The following is an 18,005-nucleotide window of genomic DNA, read 5'->3' as shown; positions in this document are numbered from 1 at the left end:
ATTTATAAAACGCACGGAAACGAGGAAGAGCCCAAGTATGAGTATTTTTTGTTTTCACATTAATATTTAATCGTTCTAAAGATGTCAGAGATGTTAACAGGTTTATAACTTCAGTGGACGGAAAATAGACTGATTGTAACAAGCGAAATTCGTATAGCTTGTCTACACTCATTACATTAAAAGTTTCAAATGCGTCTTTTGTATTTTTTATGGGTTCATTGTCTGCTATGTAGCGGATAATTTTTTCTATGACAAAGAGTTTATTTAAATTAGCTTTGTTAGTTGTGCACCAAATTAGAGTGCAATACCTGAGATGTGACTTGAATAGAGCATGATATATGTTAAGTTTTATTCATAGTGGAAGTATTCTACAAGAGCGGGATATAACTCCTGTAATAGAATGAAGGTTTTTGCGAAGGTAATCAACATGAGTGTCCCAGATCAGATGTGAGGAAAAGAAAAGGGTCTACTCACGCATAACCTTACTGTCAACCCTGCTCCCCCACGATACATCAGTGAAGTGGGAGAGGTTCCTCCTTCTAACCTCACATTATATTAGGTCAACCCTGCTGTCTTATAATTAATTAAGTATAGATGATCTGTATATAGCTGAGTAGCCATTGCGTTACAATACGCGAAAATAACATATTTGCGAATCCAACTTCAGTCTGTAAATAACCGCGTCACTTCGTTTGTTGCTCCTAAGGGGTCGTTGGTTGCCATAAGCGAGAACGATGGCGTGCTGTGTAACAATGGGTAACCGCGATTGGCTCTAAGCGCAAAGTTCGGTAAACGCGGTTAAGCGTAGCAGCAGTCAAGCCGGACGTGTAACTAGTGTATACTGTGGTGTTTCGCAGGACGACACATCGATGAAGACTAGTGCGTGGCTCCCAGGCCCACGCCCAAAGGAAAAAAGCCCCGTTTATTGCAACCTGACGAGTATATATACAGACACTGAGTACGTCACGCATGCGCCGAGCATCACAAGAGTACACGTGCACTTGATACGATAGATACTATCACACGAGGATCGATAACGCCACGTCTTCCCTTTCCCTTTGGGAAAACTAAAGCAGCAATTTGCGAAACAAAATACAACAACGATTCAATGGTTCCATGAGTGGCATTCACAAACACCGTACCGTTCCGGCTTTCTTACTTTTCGACCAAAGCGTGTGACATGTTCACCCGGTACCGCAGGCGAAGAGGTTTCTGGCGGCGGCTGCAACGGATCACTTGGGACAGCTTCCGTTCCGTTCTCCTCGGGACCGTCTGGGACAGTTTGTGCAACGGAAACAGGGTTTCCGTTCTCCTCTGTACCGTCTAGGCTAGACAGAAATTCATACTCCGCGTCCTTGGAATGCGAGACTCTGTTTGGCGCCTGCTTGATTAGCGCTCGCCGGTTTCGTTCAATCTGACCCCCGCTCTCCAAAACCACAATATACGAGCGTGGCCGCTTTGCGCGCTGAAGCACCCCGCCTGTAGTCCTTGACCCAAACAGAATCACCTGGCACCAACGGGAACATATGTCGGGCAGCATGCCGGCGATCATAATTTTGCCGCTGAGTCTCCCTGAAAGCAGCGTCTTTTTCCCGTGCTTCTTTGAGATTGGGGGTCTTGGGTGCCAGCTTCTTTGGGTGGAGAGGCAAGGTAGTGCGAAGGCGCCGTCCCATGAGTAGCTCTGCTGGCGTTTTTCCTAGGGGTCCCGGCATGTCCCTGTATGCTAACAAAGCCAGATGTAGGTCACCAGATTTTAGCAACAGCTCTTTCACAGTTTTTACCATTCTTTCTACCTCCCCATTTGCCTGCGGGTACCTAGGGCCACACGTCACACGTTTGAATCCATAACAGTTCGCGAACTGGCTGAACTCCTGGCTGACAAATTGAGCACCGTTATCGGTTACCAGCGTTTCCGGTATACCGTGGGTAGAAAACACCTTCTTGAGATGATAAATGACTTCCGTGCTGTTGAGAGGTCAGCGTACACAATTCTGGAAATCGAGATAAGTAATCAACTATGACCAAGTAGTTACAACCTCTCACATGGCAGATATCAGCGGCAACCCTTTGCCATGGCCGAAAAGGTGTCTCAGTCGGGATCATTGGCTCGCACGGCTGGAAGCGAAATTGGGAACACGTGCGACAGTCGGCAATGAATACCGCAAGCTGTGCGCTTAAACCTGGCCACCACACGGACTCCCTTGCCCTTGCTCTACACCTTACAACACCCTGGTGGCCCTCATGAAGCAGTTTTAACATTCTGTTTCTAAGACAGTGTGGCACAACAATGCGAGTGCCGTGCATGAGGACACCTTTACCAGGGTTGCCAGATGGCTCCGACCTCAGGTAGCCAAATTGGCCTCCGTAGTAGCCCAAACGTAGCCAACAGCGAAATTTTTGCGTAGCCCAAAAGTAGCCAAAAAAAAATTGCTTTTTTGACGACATTTCTTAAGCATATTGAATTAATTTTCGGCAAGAATATTTACATATTAGATTTCTTTCCCGCAGATGATGTCTGAGGGGGTGCGCACGGCGTGTTCTTTCCGTTGTTACGTTTCGCATCCGTCATGCGCGCTAACCAATGCGGCTAACAGGTGCGCTAACCAGGTCCTAAAGATGGGGCCGCAGTTCCACTTTGCGGGTGACGCCAGCCAGTTTGCACGCGGAAAAGAACGGCGGCGCTATATCTAGTTTAGGAATATTTCACCTTTTAAATGTTCGCGCGCAGATTAGACACGTCGACAGTGAAAATACCTTACTGTATACATACGCAGCCTCACTTTCAATTGCATGCTTTTCTCACTGAGAGCGTCACCTCGTAGCATCGAGCATGCGCCTTCTTGAAGCTACATTCTACGATATGCATGAGCTCAGAATAAATCAAGGATATATGCCATTAGATGATAATTTATGTCAATTTTATCTTCAGTCTAACAGCACCTTCACAATAATGAGAAAAACAATTACCCTTCAATTCCGGCTCCTTTTCCCATTTCTTTTTGTAGTTCCGGATGTACATCGCCCACTTGCCCATTCTGAAAGTTCTCGTAGCGACGGATCTACTGCCATGTCATGCCACTAACTTCCGCCGCCTTCGTTAGTTACAGTGCGTTCCGCGCCGAAGGATGGCTCCGCGGCTCCGCATGAGTGCACGCAGATTACGCAACGGACACGGCGCTCTCGCGTCGCTTGCAATGAATCTCGAGGGCTGCACGTGTGCCGCTTGAGGCTGCAGAAAAAGCGTAGGCTCTTGCGAGTGGCGCGCTTGCTGTGTCCAGCACGAGAATAGGAAGAAACAGAAAAAGACCTTATTAATGCGTAAGCATTACTTGCCTCATCTTGAGCAGAATGTGTCCGCAGAACCAGAATGAACAGAACAAGAAAAGAACATGCCTGGCGGTGGGTTTCCGAACAGCCACCTACCGCAGCCGAAGCGGACGCCCAAACCACGAGGCCACGTCTATGGTTAACGGTTAACACGTGAGGATCACGAAACCAGGCAACAGAAGCGAAATAGTAGCATTTAATGCTTACGCATTCGCACCACGTAGGGCGCCGCGGTGGCTCAGTGGTTATGGTGCTCGCCTGCTGACCCGAAAGACGCGGGTTCGATCCCGGTCGCGGCGGTTGAATTTCTTTGGAGGAGAAATTCTAGAGGCCCGTGTACTGTGCGATGTCAGTGCATGTTAAAGAACCCCAGGCGGTCGAAATTTCCGGAGCCCTCCACTACGGCGTCTCTCATAGGCTTAGTCGCTTTGTGACGTTAAATCCCATAAACAAAACAACAAACAAAAAACCACGTAGGGAGGCTTAAGTTCTCTTAATGTTTTCTCTCTATTCTGGTACCATGGTTGTCATGGCCACCCGAGGTGCACCGTCAATGGGAGAAGGCTCACATGTGCAGACGGCAACAGTCTATATTCAATGGCGCGCGCGCGGGTGGCGTGGATTAAGTGGAATATATAGGCCGTGAAGTGTTTCCGCGGGGGCAACTTTCACGTAGTGTCAACTCTTTATAAAAGAAATCGAAAGGCCATGACCCTTGACCGCCTGAAATACAAGTTTTCTCGAACACAGCGTTTACAAATTGTCATTTTGTAGCAGACGCGCTCAATTTCTTTTGATTCCAGCATGCCTTTTATTTCTGTCACTGTATAATTCTAACAGAGCACATTATAACTACTTTAACTTTTTTTTTCACCCATGAAAAAGGTGTAGCCCAAAAGTAGCCACATAGCCAAAACGAAATTTCTGACGCCAACTCGGACAACAAGTAGCCCAATTTGGCTATTAATAGCCCAATCTGGCAACCCTGACCTTTACATATGCTCAGAACGGCGCGATCCTGCCAATAGGGCCTCAAAACGGCCGATAACGAATGTAGACTAGGCCACCCCTCACGGACGTAGCGACACAACGTACGACAAGTCTCGTCCTTCGCCTGTTCTTAGGCTACTAGCCCGAAGTGCTGCGACTCGCTCAACTCAGATAACACGCCGGCAACGTAACAGTTGACTTCATGGACCGAAAGAAAGCTCTTCGTCTTTTGGCCTGCCACTGGTGCTCTGGAGAGTGCATCAGCTATTTCGAGATTTTTGCCCGGGACATACTGCACCTCAAAGCTGAACCGCATTAGTCGCATTCTGAACCTTTGAATGCGAGGCGGGACCAGATCAAGTGGAGTCTTACCTAGCAAAGTAACCAACGGTTTGTGGACTGTTTCTACAGTAATGTGCAGTCCACGCACATAGCTTTCGAGACGTTCCGCGGCCCATGTTATAGCTAAAGTCTCCTTTTCAATTTGCGCATAGCGCATCTCAGTTGGTTTCAATGACCTTGAGACGAAAACAACTGGCCGCTTTTCTTTATTCGGCTGGACTTGCAGTAAAACTGCTCCTAGGCCGTACGACGAAGCATCTGCAGAAATAATCGTTGAACGTTGTGCATCAAACTTAGCCATACACCTATTTGAGCAGATAGCACTCTTCACGCTATCAAAAGCTATCTGCTGAGGCGCTGCCCAGACCCACTCAGTGTTCTTTTGCAGCAGTTGACGCAAAGGCGTCGTTTGCTCAGCCAAGTCTGGAATGAATCGTGAACAATGATTAGCAAGACCTAAAAATCTGCGCATTTCTGCAACGTTCGATGGCGGCTTTAGATCTGCAATTGCTCGAATCTTCGCTGGATCCGGGCGTATGCCATCTTGGCTCACGCGGCACCCAAGAAAACAAAGCTCTTTTACACTGAACTGGCACTTTTCTTTGTTTAGGGTCACACCGTTTTCGGCCAGGCGTTCCAAGGTGCGCAACAACCGTTCGTCGTGTTCCTTCTGAGTAGAGCCAAAGACAACGACATCGTCCATTAAGTTCACGACGCCCGGGATTCCCTCAAGAATCTTGCACATTTGGTTTTGGAAATACTCCGGAGCCGAAGTTATGCCAAAGGGTAGCCGCTCAAAGCAATAACGGCCAAACGGAGTAATGAAGGTTGTGAGCGGCTGACATTCTTTTGCTAACCTCACTTGATGGAAACCAGAGTTTGCGTCGAGTTTGGAAAACTTGACAGCACCGCTGAGCAACCCGAGTGTCTCATCGACAGTGGGAAGCACAAACCGTTCTCGTTGCACCGATTTGTTCAGTTGAGTAAGGTCAACGCATATTCGCACTTGTCCTGACGGCTTCAAGACGGGCACTATGCCAGCACACCACTCCGTAGGCCCTTGAACTTTGCGAATGACCCCATTCTTTGCCATCTCTTCCAGCTCTTGTTTTACGCCATCTCGCAGCGGGATGGGTATGCGACGAGCAGTGTGAATGGCATAGGGCACGGCATCTGGTTTAAGACGAATACAGTATTCGCCTTTCATGGTCCCCAGACCGCGGAACAAGGAACCAAATCGCGTCTGCACTACCTGATGAACTGATGCTTCGTCCACAAATTTAACTATTCCCAGGGCTTCTATTGCGGGTAAGCCAAGAATCGCCTTGCTCACCGAATCGACAACGAACACATCCTGTCTAACCGAAGCATGCTTCCACAGAATGTCGGCAGTAAACTTTCCCTTCAAGTTCAACCTATCACCGCCCGGTCCCATGAGAATAACATCAGTAGGCTGTAGTACCTTCGGCAGCGCTGGAAACGACCCTGGGACTACATTTACCTCAGCTCCAGTGTCAACTTTCTCCGAAACAACTGCACCATTAATAGCAATCTGAACAAAGCGACCCTTTGCAGATGACACAGCCAAATCTCCCACGGAAAAAGTCACACAGTTCATGTTCGGTTGCTCACCCCGGGGACTGCAGATGCCTACCTCTGAAGGCCATGCTTCGGGTTCCGTGGCCCTGTGTGCCCGTGAGCAGACAGCTGCGAAATGTCCCCGGCGCTGGCACACGTAGCACAGTGCTCCTCTGGCAGGGCACGACGACCTCGAATGAGGGCCCCTACCGCAAGCGGCACACGTCTGGTGATCCGGACGTCTCTGGTTCGATGTCCGCCTATGAACAGTGTCGACTTCAGCTCTCGTCAGGAATTCATGCTCTTCGCGGTCCACAACGCTCCGAAGATCCTGCTGCTGTCGCTGCACAGCTTCTTTCAGGCGTGCCTTGGTGAGAGCACTTTTTAGAGTCAGCGCAGCATCCATTTGAAGAGCTTCCGACAACTTGGCGTCCCGTAGTCCAACTACAAACCGGTCGAGAATCATCCGCTCTTTCATCTCCCCGTAGTCGCATCTATCGGCCAGCGTATGTAACTCTGTAACATACTGATCTACAGACTCGCCTGGTTCTTGGTGGCGGCGATGGAAGCACGCACTTTCGTAGACTAAGTTCCTTGTGGCGACAAAATGGGTGTCGAACTGTGTCTTCACCACGTCGTATTTCTTCGAGTCTTCCTCGGACAAGTTGAAAGTCTTGAAAATGTTGCGTGCCTGTCGTCCCATCGTGTACAGCAACGTACGCACCTGAGCCTCTTGAGTTCGCTCATTAAGTCCTGAGGCGAATCGGTAGTCATCGAATTCTTGTATCCACCCAGGCCACTCGGACGTCTTGTTGAAGTTGAAGCTCGCTGGCGGGTGCACCAAAAAAGGCTTAGACGAAACCTTCGTTTCTTCCGACATTTTCTGCGCTGTTATCCGGCTGGTATACGATGCTGCTGGCGGCCGGCCACAGGCGGTAACCTTACGTCTGCCGTGGGTCCCGTATAACCTGGACAACCACTTCTGACACCATGTGGTGCTTCGCAGGACGACACATCGATGAAGACTAGTGCGTGGCCCCCAGGCCCGCGCCCAAAGGAAAAAAGCCCCGTTTATTGCAACCTGACGAGTATATATACAGACACTGAGTACGTCACGCATGCGCCGAGCATCACAAGAGTACACGTGCACTTGATACGATAGATACTATCACACGAGGATCGATAACGCCACGTCTTATAATTAATTAAGTATAGATGATCTGTATATAGCTGAGTAGCCATTGCGTTACAATAAGCGAAAATAACATATTTGCGAATCCAACTTCAGTCTGTAAATAACCGCGTCACTTCGTTTGTTGCTCCTAAGGGGTTGTTGGTTGCCATAAGCGAGAACGATGGCGTGCTGTGTAACAATGGGTAACCGCGATTGGCTCTAAGCACAAAGTTCGGTAAACGCGGTTAAACGTAGCAGCAGTCAAGCCGGACGTGTAACTAGTGTATACAATACTCAAACACTTACATTCATTCTTTTAAATATTTCATTTACGATCCCAGGTTGTAATTAGAGATAATTAGGGGAAGCCGTATCCGTTTATTGAGCTTCCAAAAGCAATATCATTGCTGGCGTTGTGACACAAAACTGTCGCCATGCCACTGAATGAAACAAAGTAGTGCGTCCGGAGAATGCGCACACCCTGCCACCTGAGCGCCGGAAGGATGAAACTCGTAAACTACTCATTGATGGCTCTCCCCGCGAACGCTCTTATAGTCAAGCCAATCTGCAATCGGCGGTCGGCGCCTACGCCTGGTACCTATTCTCTCCAGAACAAGCCAGTCAAGACGCAGAGACATAACAACGCCGGCTAAAATGAGACCAAATGAGATATGCCCACGTAGTACAGCATCACGGGCATAAAGATAAAGCAGTGTGTTTACGAAGGGCTGGGGCAAGCGAGGGAGGAAGGAAGGATGACCTTTTCACGACGCTCTATAGCGAACACCTGGCTCGATGCAGCGCTTGTTTCGATAATCGCTGATCGTCTCATTCGACCGGCCACGACCGTGAAAGGGCTGAATGTAAAATCTAGGAACGTACGAGAGGGGCCACAGAAGCATTCACGAGAAACACTAAAAATCTTCCGAGCACGAGAAGATCGTTTCTACAGAGAGCACAGCGAAATGACCCGTATGAATTCATCTGCTCTGTTTGCGACTGCCTGTCAAGACACCTCCAAGATATCTGTCGCTGTGGAAGCCGCCTCCTCTATGGCGATCTGCGAAACTTTGCCAATGAGGTAGCTTTACGTTACACTGACTGAGATGCAGAAAGAACGAGTTAACGGAAAGATGCCTGTCTACAGCTGCCAGCATGGTGCGGTGCTAGTTTAAATAATTTTTATTGCAAAAAACGACTCTTTAGATATCAAGCCTTTTTTAAGCCCTTAAGGTGCACAAAGTTTAATCAGTGGATATGTTTCACTTCGTGCAAGTTTGTTCAGTCAGCTCAGAAGCCAATTTTAGCTAGTTTAGCATCTAATGAATTAAATTCTTGTGAATTCTCATCATTCTGGCTTTAGTAATACTGCTGAAGCTATCGTACTGTCTGTACCATGGCCGACATGCAACCAGCTTTGAAAAGATGAAAGCAAGCCCTGTATGGGTTGTCTCGTGAAGCTCTGTGGATTGAAACTGCAGGAATCAGCAGCAACAACTCTGAGCACCAGTTCAGCAGCACTCGTTCCCGAACCAGCTGCGCTGAACCCACGCTTATCATACCAGGCGTGCGAAGGAAAGCGGAAAAAAATGTTCCACTGAAACAGCGCGCTCCACTGCTCACGTCTGGATTTCGACACGCAGTTTGCAAGCTAGCAGTGACGACTGCATGGCGCCGCCGGGGCCTGTTACCAAATAAAAATAGCAGCTGCACAGGCGGTACGCTCCAGGGTTTGCCACAGCCCCACCAAGCCTGGCGCACCATTTGTAGGTGAGATAGCTCCGATTCATTTGGTTTATCTTCAACCTGAGCACTTTGAATGGTTTTGATTTCTTTCCTGAGGCAAGCGCCACCCTCTGCCCGACCGTACCGCATTATTTATGTAAGTGCTTATACTTTATCTCACATTTGCTGACCAGTTACCTTGTGAGGGTCCCACGTGCACTCTAATAGCACACAACAAGTAGCGCACTTGTTGCGGGCCGTGAATGCTCCCTTTCTTTCTCGTCTGAAAACTACTTTTGTAAGGTCGGAATAGCGCACCGGCTTGCCCACGTGAACTTTTCTCAGCCATATTGTCAAGATAAGCCTGGAACTGTGGAAACGGCTGGATGTTTTTCAAGTGTTTGGCACACTGCACACAGGGCGTTCGTCAATGCCAACGAGGAAAATTGCGCCGATTATCTTACGCGCCCGTGCACCTTTCTTATTGCTGAGTCATTTGTGCAAACGAAATGATTTTACCTCCGTACAAAGAAGGAAATTGCTTATTACGCCTACGGCGACAATCCGTCGAGCCATTCGACGCTTAAATTTCTGATGTTTCGACAAAGAATTTAAATATAAAGTTCCTAAAATAGATTAGTTAGAATAGAAAAAAAACTCAGGAACGCGCTGTCAACAGCGGCGGTCGTGACTAAATCTAGAAATTTCAATCTTGCTCATTAAAAATGAAATGTTCTGAAGAAACTTTATAACTACCACTCTCTGGTAGTTAGAGTTAATGGTGAGTTCGTAGCGAAGGAAAAAAAATCGATACCATGCAGGTTTCTTAAGTGAAACAAGAAGTCGTTCTTTAAATCTCTGAAGTGAGGGGAAATGTGCTTTTTTTTTCGGGAAAAACGGAAGCAGAGGGCATGATGTGCACAGGAAGTTCATAGCATACACAACGTCCTCTGGAATGCTTATGGCGTTTACGTTTAACTCTGCCCGTTATTTTAACCTTGCATGCACTTCCTTACTTCCTTTTCCTCATCGCTTGTTGCAAAAGAAAAGTGGAAGTCGTTGTGAACTATGGCCACATATTTCTTACACCGTGACTATGGCCATCATACGTGAGGGGCTGCACCAAGACACTTTTTTGCATAGCAGAATTGAGGAAAGAAACTCGACTTTCCTGCTTTTCACTCAATATTCAGGCACGCCTTATTGTTGTGTAAAAATAACAAGACTGGCCCGAACCACACTGGATCAACCCTGACACGTTATTTTCAATGGCACTCAATATACAGGGTGTTTCACCTAAGACTTTCTGCAATTTTTAAAAATAAGCTATTTGAATTAGATGCGCGCTTTTTCTGGCATAGCATTGTCAGTGGTGTAGTACATCATAATGCTGCTAAGACGTACTAACTAGCAGGCTTGTTAACCAATATTTAAAAGTTAACTTTTAAACTATTACATTTGGGCTCCTTAATTATTGAGAGGCATGTAGCCCACCGTAAGTAATGTCCATATTCGTTTTTAGAATTTCGAGAACGCGATTATCCTCGGCGCTGTGTCCCAACAAATTTTGGCTATCTCGACGAGTTAGGTTCACTGGAGAGGTTGCTTTGCCTGCAAGCTTCTCAAACCGCATGTATTTTGGCGCGATGCAGGCGAAATTTGTTGGGCCACAGCGCCAAGGGTAACCGCGTTTTCGAAATTCTAAAAACTGATATGGGTATTACTTACGGTGGACTACATTCCTCTCAATAATTAAGGAGCCCAACGGTAATAGTTTAAAAGTTAACTATTAAATATTAGTTAACAAGCCTGCTAGTTAGTACTTCTTAGCTGCATTATGATGTACTACACCACTGACAATGCTATGCCAGAAAAAGCGCGCATCTAATTCAATTCCCTTATTTTTAAAAATTGCAGAAAGTCTTAGGTGAAACACCCTGTATGAATGCTGGAACATTTACGCGTTAGGTGTACGCTGACCACCATTACCTGGTACTTTTGACAGCCAAAAAGATAACGTGGCTGTTATTAATAGAAAGAAAACTCGAACTAATTTCTATTGTACTCAAACGCTATCACTCAAAGGTCATTCTAGGTCATTTTAGGTCATTCTACCGGTAATAGTATGTGGGGCTTCGAAGTTTGGAAGACAATCACTTCTATGCATGCTTCGTAATTACGCAATCATTTGTGACAGCATTAAATACCGTTTCCATGCTTGCACTTTCAAGAAGAACACTGTCTCCGCTACCCACCTAGCCTTAGGTCTACATCAACGTTTTGTTCCATATGTTATCGCTCAGTTTCAAATTATTCAGGAGGCTCCACAGACGAACGGGAAAATTCTCAACCTCGTCTGCTGAGTTCAAACGCAAACCGAACACGTTATCCAAGAGCTCCAAAAATGTCATCTTCGTCACGCATCACTCGGTTTTCAATGATGCCATCATCGCCAGTCCACCTGATAAAGTAGTCGTCCTTAAGTTGAAGACAAGAGCCGTCGACCTTCGAGAATAGGCCCACCGAGAGCATTCGTCACATGGCGCTGTCCGTTGGGTTTAGCGCAGCCGGCAGAAGTCCATCCCGCCGAGATTCTAAGGTTCAGCTTCGCCGCTTTTACTGGCGGGGACGGGGACGTCTAATCTTCCTTTAAACTCCGAGCTGTGGATGACAAGGAATAGCGTTGCGTCATCGTTTACAGGGAGCGCTCGGCGCAAGCCGGCCTGAATTATGGCGAAGAACCACGAGACAACTGTCGCCCTTGCAAAGCTCACTGTGCACTGTGTGGGACCGCTGCGTCGGCTTAGGCGAGTCGTCTGGGTGCCTGAAAAAAAAGTTGTGATATTTGATAAAACGAAATGGCGCAGTAACTGCCTCACTTCTCAGTGGAGACCTCAACAATGCTGTGAAGGAAGGGAGGAATGGAAGTGAAGGAGTAGAGGAAGAGGTGCCGTAGTGGAGGGCTCCGGAATAATTTCGACCACCTGTGGGTTTGTCACGTGCACTTACATCGCACAGCACAGAGGCGCCTTAAGCGTTTCGCCTCGAGACCTGATGTGCAGGCGGGCCACACGCATCTGCATCTCAACGCCGAGTGCCCGTAGTATAGTCGACCGAAGAGGGAGTTGAGCTCGAAGCAGTAGCCTCCGCGGCCACGCCGCCTCACCTTGCTAAAAGTGGTCTCTGTGTCCAGGCTGACCTGTCGCTCGAGGAGAACGCCCAAGTTTTCGAAGGTGACACGTTGTAAGTGGACCCTAACGAGGGCATCGAGGCTCTCTCGATCGATTAGACGGGCTTCGAAATCCTCAAACGCCTGAGATAGCCCCGAACTTTTTAAAAAAGCTTCCAAGGAAGACATCTGCTGGCTCAATTTTTTCCCGGCAAACAAGCTTGTGCGGTTGTGCAGAATGACTTCATTTTTTAGGGCAGTGTTAGAGAATGCTGTGTTTCCCTTTGCATTCTAAGAAAATATGCCTTTAAATGCCTAACCAAGACATAGATAGAAAGACTTCTCAGGAGTCTTCTAGTAAAATAAAAAGAGTAAAATATTATTTTCTTCTCCGTGTTCGCTTAGTCTTTCTTGCTTAACCTACTCTGGCTCCTGCTGGGCTTTCACGCAAATGCAGGCTGCTCGTTGCCTTCATTTCTCCTCAGCAGCCAGACTTCTGCTTTCCGACTGGGTAATTTAGGTTAACCGGTCATGCTTTCGGGATTTAATTTCGGAAGATGGTGGGCAGCTGGTCTTGGCTCAGTGCAGGATACTCGCAAGTCTTTGCATTTATTGCTGTTAAATAACATAACACTGTGGCTGCACCAATAAAATATAGCGTTAAGCTCAGTTTCTAGTGTGTTAATGTCCTGATCATGGCTGATCTCTCGGAGCAGAAAGCAGTCATCGAAGAACAGATACATGTTAGAAGCAGCGAGCTGGAGTAGGTCGCTAAAGTAGATCAAGAAAACAAGGGGACCCAAAATTGAGCCTTGAGGCACTCCATAGTCGACCGAGATACTATATGATGTATGATTGTTACAATTTACAAACTGACATCGGTGACTTCATGTACAGTGCCTCCAAAACAGATTAAACGGCGCTAGGTGAAACAATAGTGGCTTGCTCCAGGCAGAGTGCTCAGCGTATTGCAGTATCGTAGCTCTCAGACCAAAGTCGTTTACACGGCAATGAAATTCACGGCATCCCTGACGCAGAAATACTCTTCTGCTGACAACAGGAGCGAATGCAAAGCTGCACTATTCTATTCTATCAGTTCCATAAAACTATGAATTCTATTAAACAGACAGATTTACGGACATCAACAACTAAAACAATGAAATTAAAAACTAACACTTTCATTTTTATTTTTATCGTCAGCACCAACAGCTGTTGGAAGTACTCATGAAACTAAGCTTTGCAAAAATACTTGCGCAGGGAATGCTATGCTGCCTATTTTCTGCTGCATAAAAAGAGTTTCTTTCTGCTACATTTCATCTCTATTTCGATGGAGATGAAATGCAGAGGCTCGTGTACTCCTCAATGCTAGTGCACGTTGAAGAACCTCAGGCTGTCGAAATTTTCTGAGTCCTTCACTACCGCATCCCTCACAGCCTGAGCCGCTTTTTGACGTTAAACCCGCGCTATCAGTCTAATAATTCAGTCAAATTCACAAAGCCTGTCACAGAGAAGAATCATTTCAAGAATAAAGCTTTTGTTCCAACTTCTTCAAGGCCACTTCAAGATAGCCAATTCAAAATACACCCGCCATTCAAACATTCGTCTAGAACTAACCATGGTAAAACAATTCGTCAACCAGTCAGCCGTGTAAATATCCACAAGTACTCCCTGTTTCCAGATGCTGTATCATATTGGAATAAATTGCCTGAAGATGCGGTGAAGTGTACGTCCGTGGAAATATTTCTTAATTATATAAAAAAAATTGACTTTTCTGTTTAATTCTCTCCTACTCTTTTTGTGTTTGGGTCAGAGAACATCTCTGTATTTTTGAATTTTTGTTTTTACTCTGTTTGATACCAGTGATGCCTTGTAAACACTCCTGCATGGGCCCGAAAAGGGCCTGCAGTACGTTTAAATAAATAAAATAAGCCAAACCAAACCTAGTGCTCACAATGCTTCCTTACCGGATTTGCAATGACGTCACACCTGAACCACAAACAGGAGAGACAAATATAAACTGAGCAATCTTGCGTGTGCGTGTGTGTGTGTGTGTGGGGGGGGGGGGGGGGGGGTTACACGGAACCCGCTCTCCATGGCCAGCGTTGTTATAAAAAGGGGCTAATAGGCGCAAGATTTTCCGCTGTGAAGCCACTATTTGCTCTCGGAGTATTTTTAAGCCGGCGCCGTTTTCTGACACGCATACACTCCCGCATGCACAGACGCACGCACGCATACGCACAAAGGGCCGCGCTCGTGTTTGAGCTATTCCTTGAATTTCGGAATTGTTAATAAAAAAAAATATATCCACGATGAGCAACTGCGTGTCACGTGTGTATAAACTGCCGCGCGTGGCATGCTCTCCGAGCAGATGCCAGATGAGGATAAGTGCCAGCTGCTATCGTACGCATCGCGGTACCATACGCTACATACTAGTGCGCTCCGCAGTTCGCATGCGCCAAACGTTATTTAATATCAAGCCTTGATAGACAGTTTTAGTATAGTGCACGCACGCCTACTCACAGGGATAATATACACAAAAAAGTTCCGTGGGTCGTAGTGCGCAAGCGCCAATCGCTATTTCAAATCAAGCCTTAACGTGCGCTCGCTATAGCCTCGTATACACTTTTAGCATAGCCTGATGCCTAGCCTGACTACCACGATACGTGGCGTCCTCTAGCGTCCTCAGGGCTATCTGCGCATGCACAGTGACCTCTCGCGGTACGCGCTAAGCAGTAGCGGTACGCAGGGCCGTTCAATGCTCTTTCCCCACCTCCGCATGCCTCAGCCGCTAAGGGTGCTGGCATCGTAGGATCATTTTCGCCGCGCGCCAACGGGAGCGTTGTGGTGCGCTCGCATTCAAAACGCTGTGAGCGAAAGAATACGCGCCAGACTGTAATAGCGCATGCCACTGGCATACTGTATTCAGAAACCAGCATAATGCCAACAGCTCAACGATATATGCCACTGCGAGCCACCAGCTCGGGTAGGATGAAGGAGATTGAGTTAGCCTAATTGTAATTCTTACAGAGAAGAAAATGACCCAATGCGACTTTCTTTAACACAGTATACCGGGTGTCAAAGGTGAATTCGGAGATAGGCCAGTACGAGTGGTCTTTATTTCTCGGTGAGTCGGGGGCAATGGCTCCCTAGCTGTTCCACAGGTGCTAGCTGAGCGATATAATTATTAGACATCTTAGGGGCTGTGCATGCATTGGTCACAAAGGTTGGGCAGGCTCGTCAGGAAATTCCAACTGTCCTACTGCTAATATCAAGTGCTACCAGGTAAATTTGGTTTTAAATGGGCCCCGGAGACCTAAAGAGGCCGTTGATCACGATTAGCATGCAGAACTTATGAAGGACACGACACTGCAAAGATCACAGATGGGAAAAAGCTTGGACGACGCTTTGCCTATCCTTAAAGTGATGCCTTTAGAGATCCCTCCTACGCAAGCACTCTTTCTCTTCCATATAGATTCATAGACCCCAGGGAGCCATCATATCACTACTGGCGCAGTGGTGCAGCGATTAAGCTATGCGCCACTTACCCTGCAGGTGGCTGTTTCAAGCGCAGCCGTGGTGGGGCTTGTGAGATGCAGGTTGATCTTCCCGAGTCCCCGTAAGGCTTGTTTTGGCAGAGATAATGCTTCGCAGGCTTTCTATCTCTCGACCAATCAGCTGATGGGCAGTGCCACGGTGGGAAGGTGGCGTTTGCATTGAATTTATTTAAATTATTTTAATGCCACCTACCCTGGTAGGCAGGTTGGTCACAACCCGGTGGGCAGGTTGGCCACCTGTTTTTTAGTGACACGGACGGACGGATGTCAGCTCCGGTCGTGAAACTGACCTCTAATGCTCTCGCATTAAAAATTGTTTCGCTGTCATGCAATTGCTCACAGCTTTAACACCTTTTGAGGCGGCGGCTCCGGGTTAAATATGTTCTACTCTGCAAGATTTGTGACTATTGGGAGCATTTTTTTTTTCAAGAAGTTGCAAGAATTTTGGGGGATGCTGAAGCACTGAGTTCTTCAGTATCTCGTGCTTTCGCAAGGCTTCGTTCGTGATTTCAATCTCTGCCGCTTTCTTGAGAGCTTAGTTTTAGATTTTTCCTCTCGGTTGAGTGTAATTTTTCAAAGAGTAGAGGGTGGCTAGCAGTTTCCCAGGCATGCCATCATGGTCAGGGTTGCAGAAGTTCTCTGTCAATTCTGAGGCCGTTTAAGACCAGATATACGATACACGATGCCGCAGCTAAAATGGGTCAAGAATATTAAAAAAGTGGTCTTCCGAACTGAAGTCGAGTGAATGTTGTGAGAAGTTATGTAAAGTACCGGCTAGTACTTTTCTGACTTGATCCATGCTCATCAGATGGCTTTTCCTTGCCCCCTTCTTTATTGGTCAGTGTGGCCACGTGTTTTGCGTTTGGGAGCGCATGGATGTTAATGGAGACGGTGATATGTTCAAACTAAAGCCTGAGAGGCACGGATAACAGTGAATAAAGACGATATCCATAGCACAGAGCGATAGGCAGGCATTGTAACACGCGGGGCGAAAGGCTGCGCTGACGACGGATGGTCTCATGAAGCGAAACTGATCTGTACGCGACGCCGTGGATCTAGGTGCACCCTCTAGGCGCATCTACGTGCACCCTCTCACCCTTACATATACAACCAATCCTGTTTCTAGGAAATTCTATCCATGGAATACGGGTCCCTTATCTGATTTAGTCTGCTTATCACGAGGCGGCGCGGAAAGTTGTTGGCCTGACGCTTTATAGGCTTCCTGCGCTGTTCTACTTCACCAAACCAAAGTAATTCGTAGCGAGGTGCTCGAAGTAGTAAGTAAATATGTCTATATAGGGCAGGTTGTGACCGCTGATCCGGATGATGAGAGGCAAATAACTAGAAGAATAAGAATGGCGTCGAGCACACATGGCAGGTTCTCTCAGACCACGAACGGCAGTTTACCAATGTTTTTCAGGAGAAAAGTCTACAACAGCTGTATCGTACCGCTACTCAACTATGGGGAAGAAACGTGGAGGCTAACAAAGAGGGTTCAGCTTAAGTTGAGGACAACGCAATGAGCTATGGAGAGAACAATGGTAGGTGTAACGCTGAGAGATCGAAAGAGGACGGAATGGGTTAATGACATCGTAGTCGAAATCAAGAGGAAGAAATGGGCTCGGGCAGGGCATGTAATGAGAAGGCAAGATAACCGCTGGTCCTTAAGAGTGGATTTCAAGCGAATGCAAGCGTAGCAGGGGGCGGCAGAATGTTAGGTGGGTGGATGAGATAAAGAAGTTTGCGGGGATACGGTAGCCGCAACTGGCAAATTACAGGGTTAATTTTAGAGACACGGGAGTGGCCTTTGCGTTGCAGTGGGTGTAGTCAGGCTGATGATGATGACGATGATGATGACTTCACTCGAAGTTTTGAATGCAGCATAACTATTGACTGCGCATGAACCTTTTCATTATATGGTGTAGGCATGTTAGGACAGTACGTCTCTTCATCCGTTACTTCTTTGCAAGCTGGTTTTTATAGCATGCGGAAACGCAGGGGGTAGTAAGTGAGTACAAAGGAGTGCCTTGCTGAGGCAGTAGCCGTAGCTGTGTGCTATCGCGGGCGCGCTTGTTGCGACAGGCGTCTGTTTTGCTCTGACTATCGGACCGTTTGGCCTACGTGTTAGAGAAAGCAATTTTTACAT

The 18,005-nt window shown here is 47.3% G+C and overlaps 3 pseudogenes across 1 annotated transcript in view; 1 reads left to right on the top strand and 2 right to left on the bottom strand.

Annotated features, from left to right (window-relative positions):
• Positions 1–1,105: 1,105 nt before the first annotated feature.
• On the bottom strand, positions 1,106–7,117 carry LOC149359516 (uncharacterized; annotated as a pseudogene).
• Positions 7,118–9,205: 2,088 nt separating this feature from the next.
• The window catches only part of LOC149359514 (sodium-coupled monocarboxylate transporter 1-like), a 46,884-nt pseudogene continuing 38,084 nt past the window's right edge, over positions 9,206–18,005 (top strand). The window contains exon 1 of the transcript XR_016288275.1: positions 9,206–9,293. The product of XR_016288275.1 is annotated as a sodium-coupled monocarboxylate transporter 1-like (transcript). The remainder of the gene's footprint in view (positions 9,294–18,005) is intronic.
• Positions 11,404–15,109, bottom strand: LOC149359515 (uncharacterized; annotated as a pseudogene).

This window comes from Amblyomma mixtum, chromosome 2 (assembly GCF_055824585.1).
Source record: "Amblyomma mixtum isolate Tamu chromosome 2, ASM5582458v1, whole genome shotgun sequence".
Lineage (NCBI taxonomy): Eukaryota > Metazoa > Arthropoda > Arachnida > Ixodida > Ixodidae > Amblyomma > Amblyomma mixtum.
This window is presented reverse-complemented; position numbering and strand designations above follow the sequence as displayed.